The sequence below is a fragment of the Eschrichtius robustus genome, chromosome 10 (assembly GCF_028021215.1).
Source record: "Eschrichtius robustus isolate mEscRob2 chromosome 10, mEscRob2.pri, whole genome shotgun sequence".
Taxonomy (NCBI): Eukaryota; Metazoa; Chordata; class Mammalia; order Artiodactyla; family Eschrichtiidae; genus Eschrichtius; species Eschrichtius robustus.
Window position 1 is genome coordinate 46,231,022 of NC_090833.1, and position 11,166 is coordinate 46,242,187.

Consider the following 11,166-nt stretch of genomic DNA (forward strand, 5'->3'; position numbering starts at 1 on the left):
CCTACTTGTTTTTCTACACAAGTAGAAAGAATCTAAATATAAGAGGACATATAGTTCTCTAAGATTATTAAATATAAGGAAAATACAATATTGAACTAAATTAAGAGTTATAAACCACAAATTTAAGACATTCCAACAAAAGCTTGTTTTTCTTTTTGCATGGTCACTATTGTAAAATAAAAAAATAATAATCTAGTGAAAGACTCTGAAATGTCTTCATTCAACATAAGGAGCCTTGGGAAGTTTTCTTCTTCTGTCACTTTAAAAGGTAGTCGTTAGTAGGTCAGGCCCCTCTCTGCTGGAGCCCAGTGTAAGCTTTCTGTCTGTAGTTAAAATGACCATGCCTATTCCACACTTCTACTTCTTGACTTTTGTCCCTTCTCTTCCTTGGCAGTCAAAACAGAAAAACCTAGAGAAAGTTTTGCTCATGCCTTTAGACCTCTGTATGTTAGAAAATGTTTATTTTTATAAGTAAACAATGTGACATTTATAAGCAATTACTAATGGTTATTATGTAAAGCGATTCATGTGCTGACTAGCTTTATATCACCTCCTTTAAAACTCTTCTTATTTATATTTTGGATCTAACAATTAAAAATTGCTTTTTAATAAGGGTAGTAGCAACAGTAATATAACATTTATGGAGAGCTTCTTATATGACAAACACTATGATAAGAAATTTACAAGTATTATTCCTTTACACAGAAGAGGGAGCTAAGACTTAGAGATTTATGTAAATTGCATGTGATCATTCAGATAATAAGTGAGAGATCTAGGTTCTGAATATAAAAAAGACTGACTCTAAGCTGTCATTCTGTGTCATACATGCTTTTCTAACAAAGTACCAGATTTGGTTGTTTTGGTTCATTGCTTGTCTATCTTGGTAAAAGTTACTATTATTTGTAAGAAATTGTACTTTGGAAAATATCCCAACCAAATATGTCCAATTTTTAATAGTTCTACTTTAAAATACAATTGATCATTTTTAGGTTAACTAAATGTAAATTATTTATTCAGACTCTTTTCTGTTTTTAGTAAGTAGCACACAAGATATTGAGTATTCATTTGTTTTCTATTTCCAAAGCACATATTGAAAATAATATTATATAAGGAACATTAGCTGCGCATCGTTCCTTTCATAACATGCATTTCTCTTTTTACCCATAGTAGATTTTCAAGAAATGTTTCTTAAAATAAAACCCAATTTTTTTTTCTGCTGGTCTTAAATTTCTGAATAAAGTTGCCAATGATTATTAAAATCTCATTATTGTAACAATAATTTCAACAATCTACATTCTTTGGTACCTTAATAAGCACACATAGGGCTTCCCTGGTGGCACAGTGGTTAAGAATCTGCCTGCCAATGCAGGGCACACAGGTTCGAGCCCTGGTCTGGGAAGATCTCACATACTGTGGAGCAAATAAGCCCGTGCACCACAACTACTCAGCCTGTGCTCTAGAGCCCACGAGCCACGACTACTGAGCCCGTGAGCCTAGAGCCCGTGCTCCGCAACAAGAGAAGCCACCGCAATGAGAAGCTCGTGCACCACAACGAAGAGTAGTCCCCGCTCACCGCAACTAGAGAAAGCCCGCACACAGCAATCAAGATCCAATGCAGCCAAAAATAAATAAATAAAAATTTTTAAAAAGCACAAAAAAAAATAAATAAATAAAAAATAAAAAGCACATATGTTATTTGATTCAGTTAAAATATTTATTAATATCCCTCTCTTCAGTTGTCTCCCCTGCTCCTCTACCTTCCTGACATAAAATATATTTTTTATTGTTTTTATATTTATATTTTCTCATATTTTATCTTTCACTCTAGTGGTGGTCTCAATGAGCCCAAACAATTTGAAATCGTACTTATAAATGATAATAGCAACGTAGTGCCCACATTATGCTTTTTACTATGGTATGTTATAAGATTAAAGAAACTAAGAAGTTATTTATACACATCAATTTTTTTCTTTTCTATACATTTATTTCATTTTATTTTGAGATAGTTCAGGTCTACAGAATAGTTGATAAATAACACAATAAAACATACTCCTTATACAGATTCATCACTTGTAAAAACCTTGTCACAGTTGCTCCTATCTTTCCATCTTTCTTTCTCCTTTCTTTCTTTTTCTCTTTTCCCTTTTTCTTCCTTCCTTCTTTCCTTTTCTTACTTTCCTCTTTTGTTCTTTCTTTCTCTCTTGCTTTCTTTTCTTCTCCTCCTCCTCCCATCCCCACCCCACCTCCTCCTTTTCTTTCTTCTCTCTCTCTCCCCTCTCCCACACTCCCCCACCAAAAGACACTAGTAGGCTGAGGCAGTATAACCCTTCACATCTAAATACTTTAGCATGCTTCTTCTTAAAGCAAGGGCATTCTCCTACAAAACCATATCAATACTACCTAAGAAAACCAACACTAATTTAATAGCATTGACCAAATACAGATCATCCTCAAATGTCCTCAGTTGTTCCCAAAATGTCCTTTATAGGGGATGGTTGTTTTTTCAATTCAGGGACCAAGCAAGGTTTACATAGTACATTTGGCTGCTATGTGTCTTAAGTCACCTCCCTCATTTCTTCATTGTATTTATTTATTAGAATGGTGTGGTCAAATAGCCCTGCAGATCATCCTATACCCAGATTCTTCTGACTGCTTCCTCAGAATAAAACTCAGGTGACAGTTGTGAAAGCAACTTCAAACCACCAAGATTATGATGTGCCCTTGGGAGGCATATCAAGTGAGGCCATCTCACCATTGACAATGCCAATTTTAACCACTTGACTAAGATAGTGACAGCCAGACCTCTCCATTTTAAAAGCATACTTTCTGATTCAATCCTTCCCTTCACTCAGTAGCTTTCAAAACACTCATTGTTGATCAAGTCTGCATCTATTGTTTTGCTAGAGTGGTAGTCAGTTTTCATTATTCCCCTTGTTTTTATTACCTGGCATTCTTCCTTAAAGGAGAGCTTTCTTTTTTTGTTTTTTTCTTTCTGGCCAGGAAGGTGTTCTACATTCTCTTTGAACTTTCCTTGTCCTGTAAATCCACTATTTTTCTCCATGAGATCTGACTTCTTTTTAGAGGGAAATGTCTTTTGTAATGGGAGTTAAATGTGCTCTTTGCTTTTGAAATGTCACTATTTCTGTGTAGTTTCAATGTACAGGGCAAGAAAACGTATGTGTGGTGTTTGTTTCTTAAGGTTTTTTTACCTTTCCTTTAAAAAATGCATCAAATATTCTGTGAGAACAATATAACATTATTTACACAAAACTTTTTAGAAGTTCCTTTACAAAGATGGTACACTTAAGGAAGTATCTTCCCTAATATGTTAATAATTGACTAATAGCATTTAAAAAAATGATAAATCCATGGGTGATAACTGAATCCAAATACTAACATTGTCCATTTGAACTTGAAATGCTTAGGATGTCTTGCCAGTAACAAATGATTTCACATACAATATTAAACATGCCCTTCCATTAAGCATTTGTCTTTAAAAGCAAATTCATACTCACCGCATCGTCTCTCACTCCCTGCTCTAATTTAATTCAGACTACTTATGATTATTGTGAGCAATTATTTCTTAACAATTTCTTTCTAAATCCCATATGGTAATGATTAAAACTTGAAAGCTTTAAAATAAAAAAAATGCAAAAAGAGATATTTTAAATAAGTTTAAGAAGCCTGCTTTGGGCTCTGGTTGTCTCTTTATACTCCATCAGGCCCCCATGCAAAGTTCCCCCATGGACTCATTTCCTTCTCAAATGAGTGAAAAATTCTTTTTATTCCCTTCAGCTCCGCTTGAAAAGAAAGGCTTTATTTAAAATAATTGATTTATTTTTGAGGCTACAAAATGCTGATGTTTAGACACGCATTGGACACAAGTGATGTATTATTCCTAACTTATATTTCAGTTGTTTATAAGCTGATAAGTTTTGAATCATTCCAACTGTCATTTCACCTTTACTCTGTTGCCTCATATTCTAATGTGAAATCTTTCAAGATGGGAGGCCTGAAGCTGCAAGGAACATTTATCATAAAAAATTTAAAACCATAACATACAACCTATTGATTCAGTTGATTTTCAAAAATTGTGCTCTTCATGAAACTGCCTCGGGGTGTAAGCTCAGAATTAAAATAACAATTATAAAATCCCCAAGCTGAGTAAAACCAAGCAGTCTAGTTGAAAATATTTATACAAATCCATTTTCCCCAGAAAAGCATGGAAAATGAAAAAACATAGAAGTAAAAAAAAAAAATTCTATTTTAAAGAATTAACTTTTCAGAATGAAGTTCAATTAGTTAACTCTTTTAAGCATATATCTCCCATAAAACAGAAAGGGAGGAAACTGATGAAAGACAAAAATGGATGGAAACCTTGCTACAGATCCTGATGGTTTCTATAGCGGCTGCAATCTTCCTACAAGGAATTTGAATTTTCTCACTTCAGGGTTGCAAGGAATGACAATGATCTTAAAGGAATTGCACGCTGTTTCCATTTTAAAACTTGGCTAGCTAATTAGGCAAACTTATAGTTGTATTAAATGTGCATCTGTTACTATGCTCTGTCTTTAATGTTGGGTGCAAATATTTCAGGATCCAGTGATTGGTAACTACTTGGATTGGATTCTAAATTTGTAAATGAGAAGCTTTGATTGTGTCAAAAACATATGAGTTATTTTTAATTGGAAAGCTTAAAATGATGTTTATTTTAAAAATTAAAATAGATATATTCTATTTTTGTTAGAATAATTTTTCTAACCATATATAACTACAAATATTGACATTTTGTGGAAAATTATTAAGTTATGAAAATAAATAGAACTAGTGCTAGGTATGATGAGGTTAACAAATAGTTCCATTTAAGATTTAAGAAAATGTTTATAAAAGTACTGCACAAATTTATTATTTTCTCCTTTTACTATTAAGATCTAGTTTAATAATATTACTATAAATATAATATATATCTTTTTAGCCTTGAAGTTGTTTAAAGTTTTACTTGTGGTCTCATATTTGTAAATGATCAGCTTTTGTAAATATTTGAAAATAATGTTTTTCTAAATTTTTTTTATTTTTTTAAATAATAATTCTTTTTTATAAATTTATTTATTTATTTTTGGCTGTGTTGGGTCTTCGTTTCTGTGCGAGGGCTTTCTCTAGTTGCGGTGAGCGGGGGCCACTCTTCATCGCGGTGCGCGGGCCTCTCACTATCGCGGCCTCTCTTGTTGCGGAGCGCAGGCTCCAGACGCGCAGGCTCCAGACGCGCAGGCTCAGTAGCTGTGGTTCACGGGCCCAGTTGCTCCGCAGCATGTGGGATCTTCCCAGACCAGGGCTCGAACCCGTGTCGCCGGCATTGGCAGGCAGATTCTCAACCACTGCACCACCAAGGAAGCCCTTCTAAATTTTTAGAAGATATATTTCAAAGCATGACTATTAGTATAACATTACTAATTTCATTATTTAAGGAATTCTACATTTTGTCAATGATCAGTCATGGTATGAGTTATAAGTATTTCCAGAGATTGGGTTTCAGCATCAATTCCTAACTCCCATCCTTATAATAAAAAACCCAGAAATATTAAAAATCAATAATATTTTGACCCATCATTGAACAAAGATCACAGGGCAAGCTGAAACCCCCAAATTTAGAGAAACATTCACATCCAGAAAGACTTAGCTCCAGAGATTTGCTTACCTGGAGAACAAAATATGAGAATCCTTAAACTAGTAGGAACATTTAAATGGTAATCTTGAGGAACTGCTGGAGGCAGAGTGCAGGCTAGCTTGAAAGTGAGAAACTCTTGGGGACTGCAATCATAAGAGGGCTCCACACTTATTCATACCTTTACTCCAGGAACCCACCAAATTCTCCTGGTGAGAACATGAGAAGGATTCCTTGATGGTGCTAGCTGGGAAATTGGGAGAATAGCCATCTTGAAACCCATCCAGAATCTTAACAAATGCTTAATATCTAGGGAAAAAGGATTCATAAGGAGACAATTCTGAAAACTTTTCCCAGTTGAAGGAAGGGAATATAGAGGCACGGAATATACAAGATGAATCACTGAGTGTTTTGTCATGCCAAAATGTAAGACAATACTCAAAAAAAAAACAAAACAAAACAGTGGGGATATGTCAAAGGTCACAGGAACCAACTGAAAAAACTCTCAATGGTTCTAAACTGGACCAATTTGAGCAATAAAATAAATATGGTAGATTTGGATTCTAGCCCAAAGTATAAAATAAACATCCTTTTGCTGGACTGATGTAAATAAATGATTAAACAAAAAGATACATGAGAAAGAGAGACAAATCTCCAATGCAGAAGATTTACAAATAAATTATGTAGCTACTGTCTTCCCAAGGAGGTGAAGGATAAAGTCTCACCCCTCATGTGTGACCCTGATCAACAAGGGTTTGAACTGCACAATTCCAGTTATACATGGATTTTTTTCAATAGTAAATACTATGGTTCTACACGATCCAAAGTTGGTTGAATTCTTGGATGCAGAACCATAGATAAGGAGGAACTGCTGATATGGAGGAACCACAAATACAGAGGGCCAACTGTAAGTTATAGGCAGATTTTCGACTGTGCTAAGGACCAGCGGCTCTTATCCCCACATTATTCAAGAGTTAACTGTAGTAACTTCCTACTAATGAGTATATCATGGAAAGAAAGAAGAAAAGTTTCAAGTGGGAAAAAAACCTAACAAACACTACCTCTGCCAGGAAAAAAAGATTAATATCAGGAATAAAGTCATGTTAATAGCATGTACCCTTGATATGATGTGATGAGAATGGCAATTTACATCTTTGGTCTTCCTTACCAAATCCATAAACACTGTGGAACCATGAGAAAAACATAAAACAAGCCCAAACTGAAGGACATTTTATGATATACTTGATGACTACTCCTCAAAACTCTCAAAGTAATCAAATAAAAAAGGAAAGTCTAAGAAACTCTCATAATCTAGAGAAGCCTGAGGAAACTAAATATAATGTGATATCCTGGATGCAGTCATGGAGCAGAGAAAGGACATGAGGCAAAAACTAAGGAAATTTGAATAAAATATCAACCTTAGTTAATAATAATGCTTCATTAGTTGTGAGAAATGTAATGGTAATTTCAACAATAGAGAACCTGAGTGTGAGGTATATAAGGAGTCTAATATTTCTGCAACTCCTAAACTTTCCTAAAATAAAAAAATATATTTAAAAGTTGTTTCTATCTGATTTTCTTTTCTGTAGTTTTTTTTAAACACTGTTCTATTTGCTGTATTAATATTTTCATTGTAGATTCTAACCTGTATCAACTTAAATTTCCTAATTTGTGTTTATTGGTATTATGACATTGAATTCAAATTTGTCTTTATCTTTAATCTTTCTTCATTTGACTTAGTCTTAGAGAATTCCTTTAAGTTTAGTGTTCACTAAATATCTCACAATAATGGTATTTTTTAACATCTTAATGTAATAGACATTGTACAAAATAGAAACTCTGTCCTTTGGTAGAATGATTAGTAGCAATTTACCGACCAAGAACAATAATGCTTAAAATTGTTTTAGAGGCTCTTTTACATTGAGACAAACATAAGAATATAGAATTACATAAAAGAAATATATGAAGGCATTATGTACCCTTAAGAAAGAAGGCTTTTCTATTCTTCATTATTTTTCTGATGTTGCACACTAGACTTAGATTTGGGAATCCCAGTCTATTCTTAACCTGAGAGCATAGTTCCTAAAATCCTTAATTTTCTAATGATATTTTTTATCCTAAAGTTTTTATGGTTAGAAAGTATCTTCATTTCATGGAATTACCATGGTCTAAGTAGTTTTACAATATTGTAACAAAAGGACTAGTAGCTATTTCTTCATTTTTCAGGGAAAAAAAATGTAGAAACTAGACGAGTATCAGAATCACCAAATTCACAATCATGCAAAGCACAACAAAATTCCATTGCTCTAGACATAAATGTCACATGCTATGGTTGTAAATATTTGGTTAAAACAAATCAAAATTATTCATGAAAAACATATTAGGATGATCTTGGAGAACCTAAGCAAATTTTTTTTTTTAACTCAAAAAACATTTTTTCATTTAAAAAAAAGTATTTAGAACACATAAAACAAGGCAATATTCATCCTTTTCTCCCATCTTCTGGTACGGGATCCGTTGGTGGCTCCTCCACGGTTACACTTTTGCTCTCCAAGCCCGTGTTACTATCACTGGTCCCTTCCTCTGCCAGACTGTCCACCCCCTCCTGCCCGCTCTCCTTGTCCTCAGGAGTAGACATGCCTTCTTCACCATTCTGTTGGCTTTCTGTCGTTTCTTCAAGGAGTGTCTCCTCTGTGTCCTTCAGGACACTCTCGTCTTCTTTCTTTTCTTCGGTCTTATTAGCTGCTGGCTCCTCCTCAGGAACAGTACTGCTCTGGCTGCGCTCAGCTTGCGCTGCTGCCTCTTTCTCCCTTTCTTCCTGCTTTTTGTGAGCCTGTTCCTCAGCCTGTGCAATTTCAGCTGCAGTTTTTTCCATATCCACTTCTACTTTCAAACCACACAAGCTTTTAAGTTCATTGTTAAATGAATCTGTGCTTTCCAGGCATTTCCCCTTCTTTTCTTGATGTCACTCCTCTATCTGAAGAAGTTCAGCTTCTAGTTTTCACTGATGAACCATTAAGGACTGGTCCTGTCGTTTGAGGACCTGCATTCTAGCTGTTATGACAACTGACCGAACGTCTGGCACCACACTCTCACTTAGGATTTCACGGATGAGGCGGTGGTTTCTCTGGAAACGGGCTATGGCTGTTTGCTTCATTGAAAAGCCATCATCATAATCATCGGATCTTCAGCAGGCTGAATGCTCATGTAAGGTTTTCCTTTCTCCATGCGAGACTGTCTCTGTCAACTTTCTTCCTCTAAAGCAGCTTCTGCACGACTTTTTGCACTTAATCCAGTATATCCTGTGGGCTTGCATAGCATCTTGTCTTGAACTGGATATCTACTTGCTTCATGTGTGTTCCTTAACTACTTAACCAATAAGACAGAGTGGGTTTGATATCTACATTTTTTAATTCCCACACATCACATTATAAACTATTATATATTCAGTATAGGTTTGCAAAATAGCTGTAAAGCTGAATTCAAGGGTAATATAATATTACATAAATAACATAATATCACATTTATTTCTAAAATGCTGTTACTTGCTTGTATCAGAGCTACTAATAAAAATTTTAAAGTGACTGCAGTGAATTTCTGATAGTTTTTTTTTCCTACATCAACTCTTTGATACATTTATTAATGAACCATGAAATGTCCAAAAAGCAGATCTTCCAAAAGACAAGTAGCAAGCAAAGCCTGGATAATCTACAAACTAGGTAAACAATTGTAAATAAACATATGTAAAGCCTTCATACTTGACTATAATAATCATAGATGCCTTTATTAAAGTACCTTTTTAATGATCAATTTATGTTGTCTGAGACTATATGGAAATACATGCATAGTACTAAGATAAATTTCTAACCAGCTTCCCTTCCAGAAGCCAGTCTGCATGTTGCTGCCACATTGCTCTTCTTTAAAAAGCCTCCATCATTAGTGAACATAAATCAGTTGAGAGATTGCCATGTTCAAGCACTGTGTCAGGGCTTAAGGGAAATAAAACGTGTATTAATACATAGTTCTTACCTTTATTAAAATAGTTCAGTATTCTCAGGTTTGCAATTTTCTAGCTAACTCTCAGTTCCTTGTCTGTAAAGTGGTGACTGTAATAGTACCTACCTGACTACCTCATTTATTCATTCATTCGTGCACTCAAATCATTCTTTTTTTTCATAGCACTAGTATATTCCGGTCACTGTTTTCTTACTCTGAATATAACAGTAACTAAGAAACATAAAATTCTTGACATTGTGAAACTTCTAGTGAATGAAACAGACAATATTCAAATAAACAAATAACTATAAAATACAATTTTGGGTAGAGATAAATTCTAGGAGAAAAATAAAGTCAGGCAAACAACTAGATATTAAATATGAATGGGGGACTGTTTTTGAAAGGGTAGTTAAGAAGGCCTGTCTAAGTAATACCTAAATAAAATGAAGAAGCAAGCAATGATCACCTGTGTGTGAGGAACATTTCAGGAAGAACTAGCAAGATGCAATGCCTCTGAGATAGAAATAAGCTCAGTATGGTATATTTTTGCTTGAGGAATAAAATGGAAAGTCAAGACAGCAGGAAAGAAATGAATCAAAGTGGGGAGAGTGGGAGATGAACCTGGAGTCATGGCCAGAGCCAGCTCATAGAAGCCTTAAGGGCCATGGTTAGAGATTTGGACCTTACTAGAAAGTCTCAGAAGAGCTTCAAGAGGAAATAATTTCATGATTTCACTTTTTGTTTTTTTAAAGATAATTATTGTTGATATGTATAGCACAAGCCATAGATGGTGTATATATAGCACAAGCCATAGGTAGTGTATCACCTGGAGTTCTTGCTGGACACAAATGCCACACTTAATTTAGCTACTTTGTGGAAAGCTTAATAAAAGGACTGTTTATAAAGACAACAAATTAGTAAACTATAGAGCAATAAAATAGGGCCAATACTTGGGAGCTTTTACCACTACTGGACCCAGAAGCACAGAGGAGTGGAGCAGTTAGTGAAATGGGGAAAGAAAGAGCTGTGTGAAGAGGAGTGTCTGATAAAAATTAAGACCTTAAATTCAGGGACTGGTCAACCTCAAGTCACTCTGCATGGAAAGGTCTTGTTCCTAACTCCTGCTGTTGCCCCACCCACACACTCACCATTGGCCAAAACCAAATGCAATCTAGAATACAAGGGAGCCTGATGATTCAGTCTGTTCAGGTCAGCTTAGAGAGGTTGAGAATGGTGGTGAGTGGAAGATGGAAGCTTTTCAGTACTGGAGCAGGATTGAAAGAAGAGGACCTGTTTACAGAAACTTGATAAGTTCTAGGCAAGATTTTGTTGTGGCTTCGATAAACCCAGTAAGAATCTAGGTGGTAAGAAGTGGTGAGACACTGTGATGGTACAAGCAGAACTTACTGATGGTAAATGTGAAAGAAAGAGGAATCAAGGTTCATTGCTGGTTTTCAGTTTGAACTACTGGACAGATTGTATGCTGTTTGGTGATATGGTAAGAGAGA

The 11,166-nt window shown here is 35.0% G+C and overlaps 1 pseudogene; it reads right to left on the bottom strand.

Annotated features, from left to right (window-relative positions):
* Window positions 1–8,144: 8,144 nt before the first annotated feature.
* Window positions 8,145–8,983, bottom strand: LOC137770939 (SWI/SNF-related matrix-associated actin-dependent regulator of chromatin subfamily E member 1 pseudogene; annotated as a pseudogene).
* Between the last annotated feature and the right edge of the window lie 2,183 nt (window positions 8,984–11,166).